Genomic DNA, 23,178 nt, shown 5'->3' with positions numbered 1-23,178 from the left:
TTGACAAGATAAGCTCTTTTTGATCCGTCATTTTAGCTCTTGATCGTGAACGGATGGGTGAGTGGGATCGTTTCATAATCACCTAATTCAAATGAACGGGAACATGTAAGAATGAGGGTAAATAGAAAGTTAATCCATGACAATGATTTAATTGATTTTTCCATTTTTTTTCATTTATTCATGAAAAGTTCGTACAAGAAGGGTATTTCCTAAAAATGGACTAGGAAAATAAAGATAGACACCATAACAAGACCAAATTTGAAAACAAATTCTCCAAATTTTTTGTTATTTTCCAAATGATTCATTGCATGACAATTTCCTCATTTCATTTCTAATTGACAAATGAATTAAATCAATAATGGATCTAGATTGTCATGGACAGACCAAGAGTATGACAAAGTAAGTAAATTGCATAAGTATAGGGATAGAAGACTTACTTCACAAAGACAAATCGACGGCAATCACATAGACATGCGCATGGTAAGTGGTTCGATTTCTAGTCTATAAGGCTTATCAAGGTGAAGTCACAAGGATGATCAGACTAGCCACGGGCTTGTGGACTATGTCGGGTCCTCATGACTCCGGCTTGGTCAAAGAGCCAACCCAGGTTGCGGGCATGCGGACTGAGGTGGGTACTCTTGACACCATGAAAGAAACTTCGGGATTGAGATGGGCGACTCTTACTGTGAGCATGCGATCGGAGTGGTATCCATCTCAATACCATCATGGATGATCCTATGCAGCCCAAGTCCGACGGCAGGTTGTGTGTGCAAGAGTGTAGTGCAAATGCAAGGCATGCATAACAATTTATATCAAAAAAACACTTCAATAACTCAAATCTAAAACATTCATTCTCAACTCCAACCTGCAAGACAAGGGTTAGCAATCACTACTCCCTTTATACCTCCCAATCTGTAAGGACATTTAACATATAAATGTTAGGGACGTACCTGAGATCCTCGCTGCCATATAAAAATATTTTTTCAGAAAGAAAATTGGCTTAAGTCCACTAAGAGTTTTAACTCAAGTCCCCAGCGGAGTCGCCAAGCTGTTGCGACCAATTTTTTGGGTGTGAACCACCTAAGGTTTGGCTAATGGATTGTTAAGCCTAGATTTAACTCAAGCTCTCCCAAGCCCATACCAATTCGCGACTTAGGTTCAAATTCTTAACATGCAATTGATTTTCAATTTTGAGTTGCCACTAATTTATTTTTGGTGGGTCGATTAGAAACCCAAGTAAAGTAACAGGAGTTTTACTTTACTCCTACGAACCAAAGACTATAGGTACGAGGACTTGGTTATACTAGATTTCTCTAATGTCCTTTCGGTACCATTATTTTATTTTTCAAAAATGTTTTTTGCAGGCACCTTGAATTGATTTTTTATTTTCCTAACATGTGAGGTGATCATGCATGTGCGCAAACCACCAATTTAACACTTAGATAAACAATGAATAAATTGCAAAACTTACCTCAAAGCAACGAAAGCATCTGCAATGTTAAATTAGAATCCACATCAACAACCTTAGATATGATTTCTAATTAACACACAATTTTTTTTTTTTTACTTATTTAATGAGGATCATGCAATGTTACTAATCTAACATGCAATGATATGGCATGACAATATGACCTAAACTATATGAATGAGTAAAACGATTTCCAAAGAAATGCAATAAATATGCAATCTAAATTTATCAAATGACCTAACTCTAATGACGAGAAAGTTCTAATTAAACGAACCCAGCAATCACTAAATGACGTGCATTTTATAAACCTAATTCTATATGACGTCCACATGATTTTTATATTTCTAAAAATGCAATCTATTCTAGAGAATGAAATGAATTTATTCTAAGACAATTTTTTTTTGTATATTTCACGAAATTCGAAATTAAGAAAAATGCAAAAAAAACTTATCTAGATTAAGACTCTATCCGACTTATATTAAGGATCAGGTCATACTAAATCCTAATTTAAACCATGATATTATCTTAACCTAGCAATCTCTAACCTAAGATGCAATTTATCTAAAAATCAATTTAAACTCAAAATGAGACATGCAATATTATCTAATATGCAATGATGTATAAAGAATATCCTAATTATACATGACATATGCATGATGACTTTTTTTGTGTTTTGTTTTATTAATTTCGAATTTAAGAATTGTCAAATTTTTAAACATGCAACCTAAGTAAAAAAAAAAAAAAAACTAACAACCTAAATTGATTGATTTGATTTTTTATTTTTGATTTTTGAAATTCGATATAAAATCTTTATTTTGAATATGCAAGATAACAATAAATATTCTAAAACAAACCTAATCCTAACTCAAAATTTTTTTTTTTTTTTGGATTTTTTACTTAACAAAATAAAATCGATTCAACTAACATGATGTCAAATTAGATAAGATAGGATCGATATCTACAAACCGGCGAACCGTATCTCGCGCATGAGATCGGGTTGGCCAATTATAAAATAAATCGCGAATCGAATCTCGGGTGAGAGATCGATTGTTGATTTTTCAAGCGATTGCAATTGCGAGTCGGATTTCAGGTGTGAAAATCGGACTATCAATCACAAATTTCACATGATGTTTCATATCGAACATCTCATCATCAAATAAAGAAACAAAATGAATAATAAAAACTAAGTAAATAAATGAATAAACAATAAAATAAAATAAGAAATCTACCTAATTAGGGTTTTGGCCTCCTAAACTAGGGTTAGCCGGCGGCTAAATGGGTTGCCGTTTGGAGCTCCGACAAGGGGGTTGTCACGAGTCGACATGGGGCTGCGTCACGGGGGGCTGCGTTAGGGCGCTCGGATCATGGGCTTCGAACGGCGGGGCGCCGTATGGACAGTAGGAGGCCTCGGGCGGGTGGACGAGGAGCTCCGGCGTCTGGATCTAGCTGTTGGGCGTGGCGTCCGGCGAGGCAAATCTATGGCAACAAAGTGTCGTTGGGTCGCAGCGAGGACGAGGAGGCGGGACGGCGTCATATACGGACCGGCAGCTGTGGGGATCTCGGTGAACAGACCGGCGTAGGAGGACGTCGGGGTTGTTGCAGCGGTGGTGCAGATCTCAGAGAGGGGGAGCACTGCAAGTCGAGGTTGCAGCAGGCGTCAACGACTAAGGAGGCGTGTGACGGCTCGGCGGCCGACAGGCTGGTGCTCGCAGTGGTGCTCGCGGAGGTGTTGCTGCAGCGGCATCCGGCGAGGGAGCGCACGTCGTGGTGGTGCTTGGAGATGGTGAGTGATGGCTCGGATGCGTGGCGCACGAGACGATGTGCGCTAGCAAGGCGGACGGGCGGTGGTAGCTGATGGCTCGTGGACGAAGACACCCCGCGACGGCCGGCGCAGTGGAAGCTTCGAGCGACTGTGTAGGCGCGACGAATCAGTGGTGAGGGAGTTCGGGCAGCAGGCGAATCGGCGAGGAGTCCTATGAAGAAGAAGAACAGTGATTTTCTTTCTACTTTCTCTTTTTTTTGACCTACCGCACACGTCTCTCTCACCTCCCTTTCCCTATGCTTCTCTACACGCTTTTCCTTACTTTTCACTTTTTCTGATCTCTTTTTTTTTTCACCAAAGGAAACCCCCCCCAAAAAAAAAACTGAATGATGCCTTAGGAACAAAATGAAGAAAAGACTCCCCGCCGCCAGATATTCAATGTGTGTCGCCTCCCCTTAAATCCTACGCCGAGTTAACTTATTTATAGGCCAAGAGTTAGGGTTTTAATTTTTCCAAATCCGTATCCACGAAAATTCCTTTTTCCAAATGCAATATTTGCTTTTGATACGATTTAGGATTGCAAGAGGATTCTTCTAAAATTTGAAATCTCACACAAGTAAATCCATAAAATCTTTCCGATGATACAGGTTTGGACCGATTTACTCCCTTCGTGGGCTTAGTCTAATTCACCAAATTAAAGTTCTGAACCATCAATTTGAACCCATTTGTCACCGGCCCAATATAAATGCAAATTAAAATAAATGCACCTAAGACTATATGATATGCAATTAATTAATAAACTAATTTTTTTAGGGGTTAAAATTAATCCATAATTTTTTAATGCGATAAATGATTAAACGGGTCGCCAAAATTTAGGTGTCAACACTCGTCATGCCTTTTGGATTAACAAATGCGCCTGCTGCCTTCATGGACTTGATGAACAGAGTGTTCAGTGAATATCTAGACAAATTTATTATGGTGTTCATTGATGACATCCTAGTGTATTTGAAAAGTTTAGAGGAACACGAACAACACTTGAGGGTTGTCTTGCAGACTTTGCATGAAAAGAAGTTATATGCCAAATTTAGTAAGTGTGATTTCTGATTTGATCATATAGAATTCTAGGTCATGTGATTTCAAAGGATGGCATATTAGTGGATCCAAAGAAGGTTGAAGCAGTTGTTAAGTGGAATCGTCCAACAAATGTTACAGAAGTGAGAAGTTTTCTTGGGCTAGTATGGGCTGCCCCGAGATGAACAAAACTGTGAGGACTTAGTGTCCAAAGCGGACAATATGTGTACAATGGAGACCCGGGATGTTAAAAGTGGTATCAAAGCCAACTCCCGACCACGTGTGGGCCACAGCAAGAATGCAGTTTAGACTCTCGACCTCGTGTTGGGCCACAGCGAGGACGCTGTTCTGTTAAGAGGTGGAGAGTGTGATGGCCCGAGCGACGGTCCTTGGACGTGCGCAATGAAGGAGTCCCTCTCTTGTCCCACATCGCCTAGGGAGGGAGTCCTAGACTAGCTTATAAGACTTAAGTCCCTCTAAACTATACATATGTGTTTTCTTGGGGTAGTATGGGCTGCCCCAAGAGGAACAAAATCGTGAGGACTTGATGTTCAAAGCGGACAATATGTGTACAGTGGAGACCCAGGATGTTACATTTCACCATATTCAAGTTTGATATTGAATTGTCTTAAGAGTGTTGCTCTGATACCACTTGTAATATCCCGGGTCTCCACTGTACATATATTGTCCGCTTTGGACACTAAGTTCTCACGGTTTTGTTCCTCTCGGGGCAGCCCATACTACCCCAAGAAAATGTATATGTATAGTTTAGAGGGACCCAAGTCTTATAAGCTAGTCCAAGACTCCCTCCCTAGGCGATGTGGGACAAGAGAGGGACTCCTTCCTTGCACACATCCGAGGACCATCGCTTGGGCCATCACACCCTATGCATACAGCGTGACATGCCCACCCTCTTCGCCAGAGATTGATGAGCATTGCCCTATTCCCCAGTAAGATGTTTGGATGTAAGCCCTTTAAAGGCCCACATTCTCCTGAAGATGTGATAGGGTAAAGGGGAGTGATTGACAGTGTTCTAGACTTTTCATTGGTAAGGCATTTTAGATTTAGGCTTTGCTTTTGTGGAAGACAATTGCGAAATCTTTGCTTCTAAGGACGAGGACCATCACGAAACTTCATTGTTTCCATTGATTTGGTTTGTGCAAATGTGCGCACGCGGACTTGGGGGGGGGGGGAGAGAGAGAGAGAGAGAGAGAGAGAGAGAGAGAGAGAGAGAGAGGCTTAGATCTATGGTTTTAAAACTAGGATTTGAGGTCGTTTGTGGTCGAATACGGTGATGGTGCCTCGGTGTAATATGGTGGCTGAGGTTTTGGATTTTCTAAAATTTAAGTGTACATCCTAGAGATTGGGAGAACATAACTAGAATAGACGTTAAAAAGGGGGCAAATAAAAACGAAGCAATGATCAGGCCGCAACACTTCCATTGAAGATCTCAACAGTGTTACCCTGGCCAACATGGTGTTACCTAAACGACCTACCTTCATCCCTCAAGTTCTGCTTGTATATGAAGAAATAGCCATCTTGTGGTAGATGTAACTGGTACGACTTTTGCAGCTTCTGGAGCTCCTTCCTCAGCTCCCCAACATTGTCCGATGCGCTAACCTCGACCGCAATCCTCTTCGTCCTGCACTTTGGCAACACCATCACCTTTAACTTCTTGAAGGAGCCGGGCGCGGCCAATGCAGTCGGGGAACATTGTTTCACGGAGACCTCGACCTCGGAATTGTCCAAGAGCTCGCACTCCCTGACCGACTGCTGGTCTTGCAATTCCGCGCTGTTCACCTGGAGTGCCAAGTGGTCCACAGGCACACCCTCGATCTCGTGGATCTTCTCCTTCAACCGCGCTAGGTAAATCAGCCCACCTTGAAATGGATCCCTTGATTCAGGTCTTGCTTTAATTTGATTTACTTGCTCAAGGACATATCTCCGGGAGAGCGACGGTAGTTCTCAATTCATGGTTACAATTTTGACAGTTCATTCTTGCCTCATTTTATATAGATGAATAAGGGTTTCTTTAGGATGAAATGTAAAAAGAGGCAAGTAAATTTGCGCAAGCTTATGCGTGCAAGCTCAAATTTGAAATACTTGATTGGCTTCAAAAAAAATTTCCCCTACAAACACTCAATGAAAGGCAAGTTGAAACCAAAATTAAAATAAATAAATGAATAAAGAAATAAAAAAGGTTTTGATTGAAGAAGCCTCACAGCCGAAAGTGCAATAGAAGCTCGAGGTATGGGGCCAAAAAAGGCAAAAAATAGACATTATCTCAACCTCTCCATTTACGAGATATAATATTACAATGCCATCAGAAATACAAGATTATCACTATTTGTCTCACTGGCACATGGCCTTGTTCTCATTTGAAAAATTATTCCGAAAGGGGAAAGAAGGATTAAAAACAATATAGAAAAAGAGAAGTGAGGCTCAGATAGATTGTTAAATAGCAAAAAGCATGTGACCTTTTAGCTGTCCCTTAGGTGACCACGTCTCCTTCCACTATCTTCCTTTTCTTCAATTGACTTCACCTTTAATCACCACGCCTTGCAAATTCCATGCTCAGAGAAGATTACTCGGAGATAGTGCCCACTGAATCATATGTACACACGGTGATGCAACGGAGCTGTTTCTAGATCCTAAAGAAATGATTTTCTTTAGTGGAGGACCAATTGGGTGGGTTTCAATGTCCGAACATGATTGCAACTTGATGGTACAAGATCAAGAGGAATTGCCATCCGGTTGTGGTTTGGGGATGGAAAGAGTGGAATATATGAGTAGGATTGTTCCCATGCTTTATCTGCCACATAGAGAGGGAAATGTTTCAGTGAAAGGGAATAATCTTCAATTGATAACTTTAATGTATAGCTAGACATATTGTAATTTTGGTTTAATACAGCGAAACAATTATGTGATCGTTGTGTAAGTGCCTTTTGAGATCAGCAATGGACCTGAAAAGTAATGTAGAAAATTGGTCGTCGGGATACTCGATCGCTTACAAGGTAGCAAAGAAGACGAAAATCTTCTTGGGATCAAGAATCCATGAAAGAGAGGTACGTCTCGAGCTACTCCTCCAGATGATGCATTTGCCACCAGCCACGGTGCATTTGCCGTCACCGATGATGCCGGTGATGGTGGTGGCGATAGTAATCTGATGATTTGCTCGTGAATCGTTATGATGCTCAGCCGTCATTCCTCCGGCCTCCATGTTGAGCCTTTCCGGTGTGCTGATGATAGCCTCTTCCGTTGAAAATGTCGATTAATAAACTAAAATGTTCTTTTGTCAAATAATTAATTAAAATAATCTGGAAAAGAGAGAGAGAGAGAGAGAGAGAGAGAGAGAGAGAGGAAAGGCAAGATCTATTGATGTATCAATCAAAGACAGCTACTGTTAGAACCAAATTTTTATTAGATCATTGATGTGCTACTCATCTAACAGTGAATGTGTAACTTCTTGGTCCACTATACCAAACAAAAATCCTTATATCAAACCCTAAATCTTCCCGACAAAAAAAAAAAAAAAAAACCCTAAATCTTAATTAGGTAGCCCCACTTAATTTGAAAATTCTCTAATATAGGAAACCCAGCCGATAGACCTCCATGTGGGATGGCACCCCTTAGAGAGTTCTTTAATTTTATTTAACTCTCAATTCCTAGAGAATTTAGAAGACGGAAAGCCAAAAGACAGATTCTTCCCTCCCGTAAAATAGAGGGTGCCAAATTCATTAACTCTGTGACCTAACCCTTTACCCACTACCTATCTTACTTTTTTTAACCTCCCTTTAAAGAAGGCCATTACCTCTGATATGAAAACAATAAAACTAATAAGAAAAATTGGATAAATTGTGTATCAATCCTGATAATTTCCTTTTGGAATGAGCACATCATGAGAATTAGAAAAATTCTTCCAAAAATCAATCGAAGTTTTTATGAAGGGAAAAATATGTTGTACCTACTTTTTCTGCATCGGTCTTATGATCTGGAGCATTGGCATTAGCAGTAGCTTTAGTCTTCTTCTCAGCTCCACACTTGAAGCTCTTCCTTATGACCCCTGTCCGCAAGTTTTCAAGTGTTATCTTGCCATGAAGAGCGCAGGAACATTTGACCATGTAACGAATATCGTATATGAAAACGAAGGCTAGAACACAATGAGTTATTTTTCAAGAAAATTTCATGCCCATAGAAACGTTTGAGGGTCTGGCGAAATTTTTATGCTGTTGGCAAATTGGAAATGGTATTTCGATTTGCTGTTCTTTTGGAGCTCATCGTCATTCATACATTAATCAAGAATTGGATAGAAGAATATGTGGGAACTGTTTCTTACCTCTTACCAAAAAAAAATATGTGGGAACTGCCAAAAACATTACTCTTTCCGAGAAGAAAATCAGGAAAAAGAACAAGATAAGAAACAACAACGTTTCAGGGTATTTAAAAAGCCCGAAAAGGCAAAGAAAAAAACTCACCGTGATCCAGGAACTCTTGGGACTCTCTTTCATGGCGATGTTCAACAAGCTTTCCTTGTCGACAACAAAATTCTCAGAAGTTCTCTGGATTTCCATCTTGCCCACTAAGTCATAGGCCTTGCTAAACCCTTAGAAAGTTGAGAGAGAGAGAGAGAGAGAGAGAGGCCGAATAGAGCGTTTTTGCGGTGACTAGTGATGATGGTCGAACATGGTGGCCAATGGTGGAGACCTGACGAACGAGCGTATATTAATCGACTGCAAAATTCATTGTTCACGGCCGGAGTTTTGGTGTTCTGGGCGTGCTCGGAGAAGACGAGCAGCAGTCGTGGTATTGAAAAATGGGTAAGGGAGAGTAGTGGACTTTGGGCTCATTTAAACTTAGTGAGCCTTGAGCTTGAGATATTAATTTGGTGAATTTGGGCTTGTTTTTGCCACAAGGTAGTGAGTGTTGCGCTTGCTTTGGCGTGTTTGGGTTTATTTTTGGTTGAGTGGGCTTTGGATTTGGTGTTGTAAGGTCTATTTGGTAATTCTTCCATTCTTAAAAACAACTTCCTTTTTCTTTTTTTTAGAATTAGTCTTTTCTATTTCTATTTCTCAAAACAATTTCTTAGTAAAAAAACACATTTAGTAAGTATAAAAATGTTTTATTCTCATAATGGAAAAAGAATAGAAATGTGTTTAGTATGATTTACAAATTTTTTTGTTATGTAATTTTTAATTTTTTTTAATAATTTTTCTTTTCTTATTCTTCCTTATTCTTTGCTAGTTGACTACCACCGATTGTCGCCGTCCGCAGCTTGCCTACCATTGACTGTGGGCTGGGATGGCGGTGGTTGGCCAACGACAAAGAAACAGCGACGGTAGGTGGTGGTCAACCAGCTACTAATGGTGATGGTCGGTGGGGTAGCGGTCGGCCGATGGCAAGCAAACCGGTGATAGTCTACCGGTGGGGGCAGCGGTTGGCCGACGGCAAGCACCGGTGCCGTCGGCGAGGAAGAAGAAAAGAAAAGAAAAACTTATTTTTAGAAATTGTTCTTGGGAATAAGACACTATTTTTTTTCTATTTCTTGTTTTTGTTCCAAATTTATTTTCTGGTCACTTTTCTATCCAGGGGAATAGAAAAATTAATTGATTTTACCAAACAGATTTTTTTTTTTTTCTATTTCGAAGAACAAAATGATAGAAAAATAAAGAAACAAAAACATTGCCAAATGGAGCCATAGGCTGCGTATGACAACAATTCTAGTATGGGGAAGAGTTTTTTTTTTTTCCAGAAATAGTTCTTTTCTATTTCTATTCAGGAGAACAATTTCGAGTAAAATAAGGTGTTTGATAACTATACAAAATTTATACTCCAGAAATTGAAAAAGAATAAAAATGTGTTTGGTACGAAATAGTTTCTTTTTTGTATTTATTTGTTTTTCATTCTTGCTCACGGATCACCAACCGCCGCCGCTATCGCGCCTACACGACCAAGCAGTGGCGAAGGCCGCAGTTGGCGGTAGTGGCGGTTGGCGGCGGCTTCGGGCGGTTGGAGGTGGTCACGGCAAGAGAGAGGAACAAAAGAAAAATAAAAAAGAAAATTGGCTTATTTCTAGAAATTGTTCCCAAAAACAAGAAGTTATTTTTTTTTTGTTTCTTGTTTCTATTCCAAAATTCTCCGGGAACAAAAAAAATAGAGAAATTGTTCCCGATAATAAAAGTTTTACCAAATGGATTTCTGTGTTTTTATTTTTTATTTTTTAGGGAACAAAAGAATAGAAATTGGGAGAAATAAACGTTTACGCAAACCCATAAAGTGGCCGGATTGGGTTTTATTTCATTGAGACCATTGCTTTCTTTAAGGCTTTGATGTCCGTTGGCCCATTCTATAGAGAGAGGTAGCCCATGCTTGTCCATGGGCCTAGCTTGAATCCCATTTTGGATTATAAAAAATAAAAAAAATTATCAAATGTTTTTTAAAATTTTAAAAATTGTAAAAAAAAAATTATCTTTTCTAAGAGTTATGAAAAAGCTAAAAAAGAAGAAGTTGTTTTTGTAGTTTTCTCTTAAATTGAGTGACAATCCTTGTTCAAAATTATGTTCAAAATTGAACAAGGTCTTAAGGCTTTATTGTAGGATTTGAAATCTTAGATACTACCGTTAGGTCATTTGTGCAATTCTATTTTGATCATCACTTGATTGTGCACTTTTGATATGTTAATTGTGGTTTTCCTTTGGCCTAGTTAGGAATGGCATATTTCGTATTTCTTACTGTTAGTTTCTAGCTTTTCCTTGCAATTTATTTAATGCTTCCTTAATTGCTAATTGTTATTTTAATTATCACACACCTATATGATCACCTCACATGTTTTTTTTTTTTTTTTTTTTTGGATCACCTCACATGTTAATGGATAAGTTTAGAATCAAATCTAAAATAAACATGATTAGATACCAAAAGGGCACTAGTTAATTAATTAGTATGCCCAAGTCTCCAACCCTTGATTTTCTTGTTGCGTAGGAAGTGAGGTATATTACCATGTTTCGCTCGATTTCTACCCAACCTCAATAGGCTAATTATGACTCCTCTTTAGAAAATCCCTATAGCATCAACTAAAGCTAAAATTGAATACCCCAACATTGCGTGGGATATGGACTTGAAAGAGTTTGCACCTAATCGAGTGTTGTAAGCCCCCTTTTAGACAAAATTCCTAAACCTATGTCTTTTCCCCTCTAGATGGAAAAAGTAGGTCATGACACCCTCTAATTAATTTTACTTGAGGAATTCGCTAATTAACTCTAATAATAAAATAACCCTATTAACAGCCCCACCTCAGTTCTAGAAATTTCAAAATTGTCCCTAACCTTGTTATGAATTTACCAAGATATCTCTTTTTATACTTATTTTTACTATTGTCACATTTTTTCGTTCAAGATGCAACGAAACCTTTTTGTAATCTCTTTAAGACATTCTAGGCACGAGAACAACTTTTTAATTCAAACCCAATAATCACAATAGCTTAACATACAATTATTGAGACTTACTCACACAGAGTAAAATCTAAACTAAATAAACAAACAGTCAATCAACTAAGCTCAAGAGTAACAAGTAGATCATTCCAATTTAGTCCTTAGAGTTTTCACTCACATTGAGTGAAATTCAACAAAGCAAGTCTTTAATCACCTTGAAATCAAAATAATTACTAACATTAACAAATCTCATTCTTTGAAAACAACAAAGCTAATTTGATAGAAATAAAGGAAACCCATAAATATAACTTGTAAGAAACTAGATTGAAAGTGAGGGTTTGAACTTTGATCGTCCTGAAAGAGAGTGGAATAAAAATGTTTTTGAACTTGAAGATGCAAAAGTGATGAAGTTGCACGTTCAAGAGAGGAATGAATGTATCTTATCTCTTGTCTTCTTAATTTTTTCTATATTGAAGAGAATTTTGAAGTAACATTTATTAGCTTGAGTTAAAAATAATGTCAATTAACTACAGTTAATAGTAGTAGATATAAAGTTACTCGAGTTGAAAATAATATGTCGTGCATGAGGTCATAAGAGCTATGTTCAACGGATTCAATTAAGGCATTTGGGCAAAGCATAAGATGAGAATTAAGACATTTGTCCAAGCTAAAGTAGTGACAAATGGCATGGTTGGATTAAAAAGAATGGAGATATTATGTTAGGTTGGATAGATACTCTACATTGTAGTAAATAAACGAGAAATCAGTATTCATTTGAAATGACAATATTAGAAATTATTGTGAAATCACCAAAACTATTAAGAAAATATATAGGAAAATTAAAAGATTTAACTCAGTAAAAATTTAACGTTTTAAAATTACTTGATACATATTCAGGAGCGTATCGATCCCCATTGACAATTACTATACTGATTATATAGGTAGAAGAACACTAAAAATATCAAAAATTGTGTATAGTGCTCACTTTAGTGCCAAAGTTTTCGCCAAATCACTTCACTTCCAAATAAGAGAAAAAAAAACAATCAATTAAGTGCCAGCGGAAGAAATTTCAGCCAAAAATAATATGTGGCTTTTAATATATATATATATAGCTTAGCATAATATTTTAAAAAAAAAAATCCACGTGGAGTACTTGGTACTGAAGTAGTCGCTTTTTAACAATGATTAGCATTGAAGTAATCATTTAAAACAAAATTTGGCATTCAAAGATCACGATTTAGAATTTTTTGATGATGTTGTTTAAGGGTTATATGCTGATTAGGCATGCCGGCGAGCCACGTATGATTGATAAATTAATAAAATATGTCACGGTAAAATTCCAACGTCTCATATTGGAGTTGGCACTAAAGTGATTATTTTCTTAAAAAGAAACACTTAAGTGATTCAAAAAAAAATTGACACTAAAGTAAGTACTGTACACAATTTTTTGACACTTCTAGTGTCCATCTCCCTAATCATATATTTGAATATCATGAACTATAAAGAAAATTTCAGATGTCATAGTTACACTCTTGTTTTCTGCTGTTTAAATGTCATATGAGTTGCTAGAAAAATTTGCTATAATCAATGTAGCTGTGGCAAAATGAATAGAACAATTTTCTGAAAAATACATCTATTTCCAAGGGAATTTGTTCTAAGTAGATTGTCTTTGTACTTTGCATTGTAAATACAAATTGCTTATATTCTAAGGATAAATACACTAGAAATTTTAAAACTTGTTATGATGGTATAATTGAATCCTAAATCTTTAAAAATGTACAATCAAATCATAGAACTCATTAAGTTAGTGCAATCAAGACTCCATAAAATTTGACAAATAGAAATTGCCGATGCGGTATTTTTTTTATCACTTTCTCTCTCCTCCGTGGTATTTTTATAATTATCTTTTAAATTTTACTTAAGTTAGATTGAATAAATTAAAAAGAATATTTTTTTTTTCTAAAATCAAAGTAGAAAAAAAGGAGCAAGTCCTTGTTGGTGTTCGCCCCAATTGCCCAGGGTCCCATGGGCCTTCCCGAAGGCCGACTTGCTTGCCCTTAGCAAGGGCCTGCCATTCCAGATCTTTATGGTGTAATTTTCTAGCGCTGGCAAGTGCAACGACAGGTTTGCGGCACGAGCGGCGCCGGTGATCGCACGTGTCGGGCTTGGCAGCACGGGCGAGGTAGCGCCGCAGGAGAGGCATCTTGGCCAAGGCTTAGCCGAGAGCTTCTTTTCTCTCTCCCTCTCTCTCTCTCTGGTCATTTCTTCTCCTCTCTACGATGGTCTCTTCGTTCTTCATACGTAAATCTCCCAATTCCCTTTTATTCATATATATTTTTTTTCTTTTTATTTCACACGATCCTCCACCCTAAATGAGTCCTTTCCATATTGCTGAATATTTCCCTTGAATAATGGGAAAATCCCATTGAATTTGCTTTTTTTCTCCACTGGCACACACGGTTGCCAATATTCTTTCTTGATTTTCCCTTGCTTTGTTTCCTTCTTTGAATTCTCCTTTTTATTTTTAGTCGATCTTCTAAATCCCCTCTCGCCAAATCTGCCCACTATCCTTCTCTAGCCAAAGATTGCACGTATTCAGCCCTTGTTTCCTCTTGTCGTGTCTTTCCTTGGAAGAGATTATGCTCTCTTGACTTCAAAATTTTTCAATTCTGATTACTCATGCGCAGCACAGGCAATTTTCATCCATATGAGGTATTCAATGGGCTTGAATTTCATGCTTTCGTGGACTCAGTCTTATTCTCTACCTTACGGGCCTCATTGGGCTCAGAATCATTTACCACTTATCATCGGTCCAACGCAATTAATGAAACTTAAAAATAAATGCTCCTAAAACTAAATACTATGCAAATTAATTCTAAGGGCTTAAAAGCTAATTTATAATTTTCTATGCAATGAATGATTGAGTAGCCAAAACTTAAGTGTCAATACAGGTGCAATGTAAGAAATCGACGTCGAAGAACGAGTTGTAACTGTTAAAATATGTCTCGAGTTTAAGCCCAATGCAAAATTACGAATATTCCGAATTGGATATGTTGCGGATGTTCGCAATCGAGCAAAGAAGATCCGAAGATCAACTTCCCGAATTTGAATCGCGTTGGAGAGTCCGGGTTAAAATAGGAAAGTCCAACTTTGACTAGGATTTGGATTTTGTTTAAAATATACAAAGATATATTTTGGATAGGAAACAAAATCCTATGAGAAGTTGGCAAAAGAATAAGGGTTTTACTTATATATAGACTCGAGGCTATGGGTGATAGACATGGATCACAAATTATTTTGAAGCGCCGCGTGAGTGCTTGGTGTTCCACCGTTGATCGTGAAGAATTGGTCTTGAAGCGCCGTCTTGTTGTCGAGTGCTTGGGAGGGATTTTCTTTGTTGTGAATTACATCCAAGAAGGTTTAGTGTTGAAGCCAACTAAATCTTGTAGTAAGATTTGCGTGTAATTCCTTCGTGAGATTGAGAGATTATTTCTTGAGGAATTTCGGGGCTAAACACTTGTGTGTGTTATTGGGTGTAATTGGGGCTTGGGAAACACCGAGAGACTGTTTGAGTGACTTGAGCGTGTAATCTCCTTGTATCGCTTGATCTATAGTGAAATTCGCCTTTCTCTCCCCCGTGGACGTAGGTCTTTACGATCGAACCACGTAAATCCGGTGTCCGATTTATTTTCTTTTTCCGTCTATATTTTGTTCGATCGCTTGCCCCATCTCAACAAGTGGTATCAGAGCCAGGCTTGGCTAAGTTGAAGCGAATCGATGGCGACAGAAGAAGTAAAAGTGAGAATCGATAGATTTGATGGGAAGGATTTTAGTTTCGGAAGATGCGATTGAAGATTATCTTTATCGATGAAACCGCACTTGCCCTTGTTTGGGGAGAAACCAGCGACGATGAAGTAAGCGATTGGGATTTCTTGGATAGACGAGCTATGAGTGTTATTCGGGCCGACGTTGGCTCGTAACATCGCGTTTAACATCCTGAAGGAGAAGACCACTGCTGATTTGATGCAAGCCCTGTCGGATATGTACGAGAAGCCCTCTGCGATCAACAAGGTCTATTTGATGCGACGTCTGTTTAATTTGAAGATGAGCGAAGGTGCGTCGATTCTTTGATCATATTAATGAATTTAATGTGATTGTTAGTCAATTGAGTTCAGTTGAGATTGACTTTGAAGATGAGGTACGTGCTTTGATTCTATTATCCCCATTGCCTCCGATAGTTGGAATACTACCGTTACTATTGTTAGTAATTCCTCTGGGTCAACAAGTTTGACGTTTGATGGGGTTCGAGATTTGATTACGAGTGAGGATATTCGTAGAAGAGAATCTGGCGAATCTGATCTCACGCTCTAGTAGGTGAAAATAGAGGAAGATCTCGTAACACGTGTGGGTAATAGTAGTACCAATATGAACAGACGTAGTCAGTCTAGGACTGCTAATGTTGTCTGTTGAAACTGTGGCAAGAGGGGGCATCTTAGAAGGGATTGCCTTAAGCTGAAGAATGAGAAGGGTAAGGAAATTGTAGTTGATTCTGCAGATAATGTTGCAGCTGTAGCAGATAATGCCGATTATGTCTTGTCTATCATTAATGATTCATCATTTGATGGATGGATTATGGATTCTGGTTGTTCTTTTCATGTCACACCAAATAGAAACTGGTTTATCACTTATCAGTGCACGGGTAGTGGTAAAGTTCAATTAGGGAATAACGCTAAGTGCGATGTTGTGGGTGTTGGTAATGTTAAAATCAGAATGCATGATGGTATCGTGAGGACATTGACTGGAGTGAGGCATGTTCCGGAATTGAAAAAGAACTTAATTTCCTTAGGTGCCCTAGATTCAGCTGGTTGCAGGTATTCTTCAAAAGGTGGAATTCTGAAGGTTGTTCGAGGTGCTCTGGTGATAATGAAAGGAATCAAGCACGATGTCATGTATAAACTTCAAGGTGAGACAGTGATAAATTTCGCTGCAGAGACGTCTGATGCATCTGTTCGAGAGTCTTTTGACTGCTTGAGGAAAACCTGGGTGTTTGTGCCAAGGCACAAGTTTGATGTTGGTGTCGGGATCTCGCAGTCAAGAGCTTTGATTGAGACGGAGGCGGTAAGTCGATCAAGCATGTGCGGGACCGACAATAGCATGGAGTTCGCTCGAGCCGACAAATAAATTCTGCATGAAAGAGAGCATAGTAAAACACCGCACTAGTGCTAGTAAATCACAACAATTTGCAGAATTGATGAGCAGAACTTTACTATAGATGACCCGAAAAATTATCTCTAGTGCTGGTATTGCTAGGAGAATCCTAGCTAATGTGCTAAGTACAATAAGCTGCATGGTGAATAGATCCCCATCAACTGTTATTGAATGGCGGACTCCTAAAAAAGTGTGGTCAGGTAACGTTGTTGGTTATTCTATCATTAGAATGTTACGTTGCCCGTATTATTTTCGAGTGAGTGATGGTAAGCTCGATGGGAGGGCAAGGTGCATATTTCATGGCTATGCACAAGGTGAGCGAGGCGATCGGTTGTGGTGCCTAGATATAAATTCACCTATTAACAGCAGGAAGTTACTTTTGACGAGTCTCACTACCGGCTAGGAGTGATTATAAAGAATTAAACGGATCCGAACGGTGTTCGGCTTGAGGTGGAGTTACGACCGAAACTCTTGAGGTAGCGAATACGAGTACTAGCAAAGTAATCGACACGATGATGATGCTCATAGCGAGGTGGAGCCTATAGAGCCAATGGTTGTCAGAATCGCTAATATTGACAAGGTATGTATTCAATCTCCTGACAGATATGGATGCAACAATGGTTTTGCTTTATCTGCGGTCAAGGAGGTTATGTCGGAAAATCATTGCGGAGCAATTAAAGGTGCATGTGGAGTTGGTATTCTGATGAGGTCCTCGGTTATGGCGAAGTTCAAGCGAGGCTTGGACTTGGACAATATCTGTGGCGGTTGAGCCCATCGGGGGGCTAGGGGAAAGTAGAAGCAGAATTTGAATTTTTATGAAGCGATTGTGACTTAGCTCAAACGTCGAGCCAAGGTGGAGATTGTTAAAATATGTCTCGAGTTTAAGCCCAATGCAAAATTACGAATATTCCGAATTGGATATGTTGCGGATGTTCGCAATCGAGCAAAGAAGATTCGAAGATCAACTTCCCGAATTTGAATCTGCGTTGGAGAGTCGGCATTTTGTTAAAATAGGAAAGTCCAACTTTGACTAGGATTTGGATTTTGTTTAAAATATACAAAGATATATTTTGGATAGGAAACAAAATCCTATGAGAAGTTGGCAAAGAATAAGGGTTTTACTTATATATAGACTCGAGGCTGTGGGTGATAGACGTGGATCACAAATTGTTTTGAAGCGCCGCGTGAGTGCTTGGTGTTCCACCGTTGATCGTGAAGAATTGGTCTTGAAGCGCCGTCTTGTTGTCGAGTGCTTGGGAGGGATTTTCTTTGTCGTGAATTACATCCAAGAAGGTTTAGTGTTGAAGCCAATTAAATCTTGTAGTAAGATTTGCGTGTAATTCCTTCGTGAGATTGAGAGATTATTTCTTGAGGAATTTCGGGGCTAAACACTGTGTGTGTTATTGGGTGTAATTGGGGCTTCAGGAATGGCAGAGAGAGTGTTTGAAGTGACTCAGCGTGTAATTCCTCAGACGCTGGGATCATAGTGAAATTCGTTCTTTCACGCTCCCCCGTGGACGTAGGCCTTTACGACCGAACCACGTAAATTTGGTGTCCGATTTATTTTCTTTTTCCGTCTATATTTTGTTCGATCGCTTGCCCCATCTCAACAGTAACCTTGATTACCGAGGATGTTGGAAGGTGGGATCCACAATAGGTAAAATTGGGAGTGCATCACTCAAATGAGATGTGGAAAAAGTATGCCCTTGTATTTCTTATCCCCAACATTGGAATCGACATTGAATTCATGCCTATACAGATTGTGTTCTTATGCTTCTCCATATGTTATACTTCTCAATTGTTTTCATCGCGATTCATAATTTTTAACATTACAAAGCATTTTAAACTTGTCACCAAATGTACAAGTTGCAAGCTCTGTTGGATTTGAAATGATGCATTCGAAAGAAAATATCGAAGAGTCAAGATTGACAGAGTTTGATGGCTTGTGTTCAACGGACGGATCCTCTCCATCTTGGACACGAATCTCAGGTACAATGCAAAAATTCGATGCTTGGAGAGCGAGTCGTAACCTTAATTACATAGGATGCTAGAAGGTGGGATCCACAATGGGTAAAATTGGGAAGTGTATCACTCAAATGAGACGTGGAAAAAGCATCCCCTTATATTTCTTATCCCCAGCAGTGGAATCGTCATTGAATTAAATGGTTTTTTTTTTTTTTTGGTTCGTGGGTGTGTGTGGACCGATTTAATGGTTTCTGTCGGCGGGCAGATGCATCGTGATCTTTCGTAAGTAAGCGTTGAATTCCAACCCCCTCCTTGGGAATCGCCAACCCCCCACCCCAAGTTTTCCATCTGACTTTGTCAAGAAGCATTAATTAGAAATATCAAAGGACCCAATAAATGAGTTTTAATGACAAATATTTTTAGGGTAAAAGCCACAAAATATCTCAAACTTTACCAACCGTGATACATTTATCTCAAATCATTTTTTTATAATATTAAAAATCTCAAACTTATACCTATGTAACATATTTATCAAAAATTTATCCAATATAACACATTTACCTTAAACTTTTCTCTTGTAATGCCAAAAACCTAAATTTATATCCATGCAACACATTAATCCCTAAAATTTAGTGTCATAGAAAAAGTTTGGGGTTTTTGATGTCCCAAAAGAAAGATTTATATTGAATGTGGTACATAAGCATAAATTTAAGGTATTTGGTGTTATAGAAAGAAATTAACAATAAATGCGTCATATGTGACGAAGTTCGTGCTTTTTTATGTCACAAAAAAAAAATAAGATAAATATATTACAATTAACAAAATTTAAAATTTTTGGTGACATTTTCCCATATTTTTATGTTCTTATTCTCGGGCGCCTTTATCATATGAAAAACAAATATCGGGTGGTTCAAAGAGCCTCCTCAAAGGAAGTTGGGTGTAGTTTTCCACGGCCGAGCAAGCTGTCGGCCACTCCTTGCGTAGTCAAGTCACAGAACAAAAGTTAAAGCTGGATAAACGCATCGACAAGTTTGGGGTAAATGAAGAACCTTGCGGAGTTTTAAAAAGCCCCCTCCGAAAAGAAAAAAAGAAAACTAATCGGCTACAACAGCCAAAGCAAGAACAAAGCACCACCATCTCAACTCAAGCGTCCACGAAGAGAGACCAATGCACAGACGACAGACTATTTATTCCATTGAAAGCCCCACACAATGAGGAACACATCGGCCCTGATTTCACTTAAACACCAAGATGAAGGGTAGACTCCTTCTGGATGTTGTAGTTCGCCAGCGTGTGGCCGCCGGTCTGGGGAAATGCCTTCCCTGTCCCGGATCTTAGCCATGACGTTGTCGATTGGGCAATTTTTTAATAACTTTTTTTTTTTCGAATTTTTTTATTATTTTTTTCTTTTTCTTTTTTTGCTCTTTTTTCCTTTCATTTTCTCTCTTCTTCCTCCTTGGACTTTCCTTGCGGTGGCTAGCAAGCAAGCGCCACGAAACCCTCACTGGCCACCGGCAACAATTGTAGGCCTCACTCGACCTTGATCAAGGCCGCGGGCGAGGTGACTTTGCCTAGCTCTAGGCGAGGCCAACCTTGCCCTGGCCTTGCCAAGGGTCGTGGGCAAAGGCGGCCTTGCCCATGGCTAGCGAGGCCATGGTGGCTTCGCCTAGGCCTTGGGATGGCCATTTGATGACGATCATTGCTATGCTCGCTACCATACGTGACCATCTACACTCCTCTTATTGGGAAGCGTTGCAATCTCTCAAGAATTTAGTGAAGACATCAACGTTTTGTCCTCATTTGAATAAATTCCTACTGAATTTTCATACCAAAATCAATCAGTGTTATTACCTTGTTCCATTTAAGAAATTCACTATGAGCATGTTTTGTTAATGTAATTTCCCCATTATCTAAAAGACATACTTCAGGTGGAATCCACAAGTGCTCCTATCCTAAAATCGTTTTGCCAAGGAAAGATTGTCATTGCTGTGTCGGAGAAAAACACACATCATTGATATTGACCTCTTCTAATCTTATCCATAATCACTAGTCATATTGGCCCATCTATTAGCTGTTCTTTTTTTCCTTGTATCTACCCACCATTAGTCAGTACTTTGTAGTTAAAATCAGTGCTTGCGATTGTCTTTGATATATAAAAAATCTCATCCAATATCTTTTTTAATAGGACAACGAAGGTCACTTAATTAGGTAGTTAAACTCGAGTCGTGAAATAACTCACTAAGTTCATGGGCCAAGTAAGATTCAAGCTGAGTGGATAGTAAAACAAACACAAACTTGTGTGTACTTAGGGGTGCGAGGAATCCACCGCACATAAGATGGATCACTAAATCGATCCTACTAGTTTTATCCGATATCTTGTATTATTGTTTCTACCTCACATTGCATAGTGCACTAGCAATCAAAACTTGAAGCATTGGTGGAGGGAAATCAGGTTATTATTCAATGGCGGAAACAAAAAGGACTTAATTAGGCATGTATAAGATTTGCCCTTGTCAATTATGTCACGCTCCATATGTACTAAATAGTATATGTACACAACCCACGAGGGAGAAATTGGGAGGATGCGAAAAGTTATGGTGAAAATGGAGCCGCACGAGATGGAGAGTAAGAACAGGGAAAGCAGAACCGTCGGTTAAAAGTAAAGTGCGATCGTTATGAAGATTACGATTAGGTGTCATTAAATCCGGGGATCAAGGCATCTCTTTCTCTTTTCTTAGCCTAGAGAAGGGGCAAGGGTGGCCGTGGCCTCTCTTTCATTTCCTGTCCCTCTTGAAAATGTATGGGACGAGGCAAAAGATGTTCCTTATGAGTAAAACGTTAACTCAAAGTTGAACTGAATTGGTATTTATGTAAAATAGTTTAAGATTGAGTTTGTCTCATTAAAAGGTTGAGAACTGAATTAATGTAAATATAATAAATTTAGGATTTTTTTTTTTATACTTTCCCCTAGGAAAAAGGCATGCCCTTATACATACTATCCACAGCATCGAAATTCGCCAGCTCCCTTCGAAAAAAAAAATCGTGAAGTAAGCATTGGATTCCGCACACTCTTTTTTTTTTTCTTCTCTTCTTTGTGCAAGAAATGAGAAAATGAAGTCGTTCAGTGTATCTTGGCCATAAAGAAGCTCCATGGGCTGACGGAGGTATTATGGATGATTGCAGAGTCGTCCTCGCCAGCAGCGAGGTGTCAGTCTGATCCACGAGCCTAGAGAAACCAATCGAGTGACTGGTGATTGGGTGGGTGGGAGAGCTTCCACCGAACTAGATTACTAGCCCTCTCCTTTTTTTATGGTTAATTTTAATTTTATGCTTAGATGTTGAAATTTCGTGGTGTCCAATTTTGGTTTGTAATGAAAGGTATATTATTCTGACCAAAAAACAAAAAACGGAAAAAAAAAAATCGTAAAGCAAGCATTGGATTCCATCCCTTTTCTTTCTCCTCTGCGCAAAAAAATGAGAAAATGAACGAGCGGCCCCATATGCTAAGCAAAATATGATTCGAATATCTTTTTGAGATTCGCCACTCAAACCCCAGCGTGGATTAAAACTTTCTTGGAAATGAAATTTGCGGAAGCTCGTGCGTAAATTTTTATTTATTGTGTAAATTTAGTAAGCAAAACTTTAAATTACTAATACACTCACGCTACACATCATAAAAATTAACGTTTCCATTAAATAATTATACAATTGTTAACATTAGAAATTCATCTCATAATCGCTGTTTTATGTTTGAGTTGTCATAGAACTCAATTCATTCCACAAATCAAAAAGCCAACATTTGGTGAAACGTCTTTCATCAACGACTACCTTCCCAAAAACAGGTAGATATCATCGTAGCTGAGATTCGCATCCAAGATGGAGAGGATGGATCTTATTCGATTTGGTGGAGCCAATGCAATACTTGATCACCAAGATCGTCACAGTGAATAGACGAGAAGCACATGGCAGCCTAGCGGTTTGCACTTGAGGGTGGCGTTGATGTAAAAAGGTGAAGCGAATTCCGAGTAGTAGTTCTACATGCTAGTAGAAAATCATGGCACCAAGGAAATTCGGTCGATGGGGCTGTGTCCAATCAACATGGGACAAGATAAAACGGTTATCAGGGTGCCGGTATTCTGCCCAAAATTTGAAAAGATAACCCCGACACTTTAGTATATATATATATATATATATTTTAAAAGGGGCATATGTTAACAAAAGATATAATCCGAATTTTAATGGACTGGTGAGAGTTCACAGTGCATTATCAATACGGCAGC

The 23,178-nt window shown here is 38.8% G+C and overlaps 2 pseudogenes; one reads left to right on the top strand and one right to left on the bottom strand.

Annotated features, from left to right (window-relative positions):
* LOC120293124 overlaps positions 1–23,178 on the top strand; it is a 173,605-nt pseudogene that overhangs the window by 75,733 nt on the left and 74,694 nt on the right.
* LOC104445536 overlaps positions 1–23,178 on the bottom strand; it is a 165,881-nt pseudogene that overhangs the window by 132,605 nt on the left and 10,098 nt on the right.

Source organism: Eucalyptus grandis, chromosome 5 (genome assembly GCF_016545825.1).
Source record: "Eucalyptus grandis isolate ANBG69807.140 chromosome 5, ASM1654582v1, whole genome shotgun sequence".
Lineage (NCBI taxonomy): Eukaryota > Viridiplantae > Streptophyta > Magnoliopsida > Myrtales > Myrtaceae > Eucalyptus > Eucalyptus grandis.
Note: the sequence above shows the minus strand (reverse complement) of the source record. Positions and strands in the feature narration are given on the sequence as shown.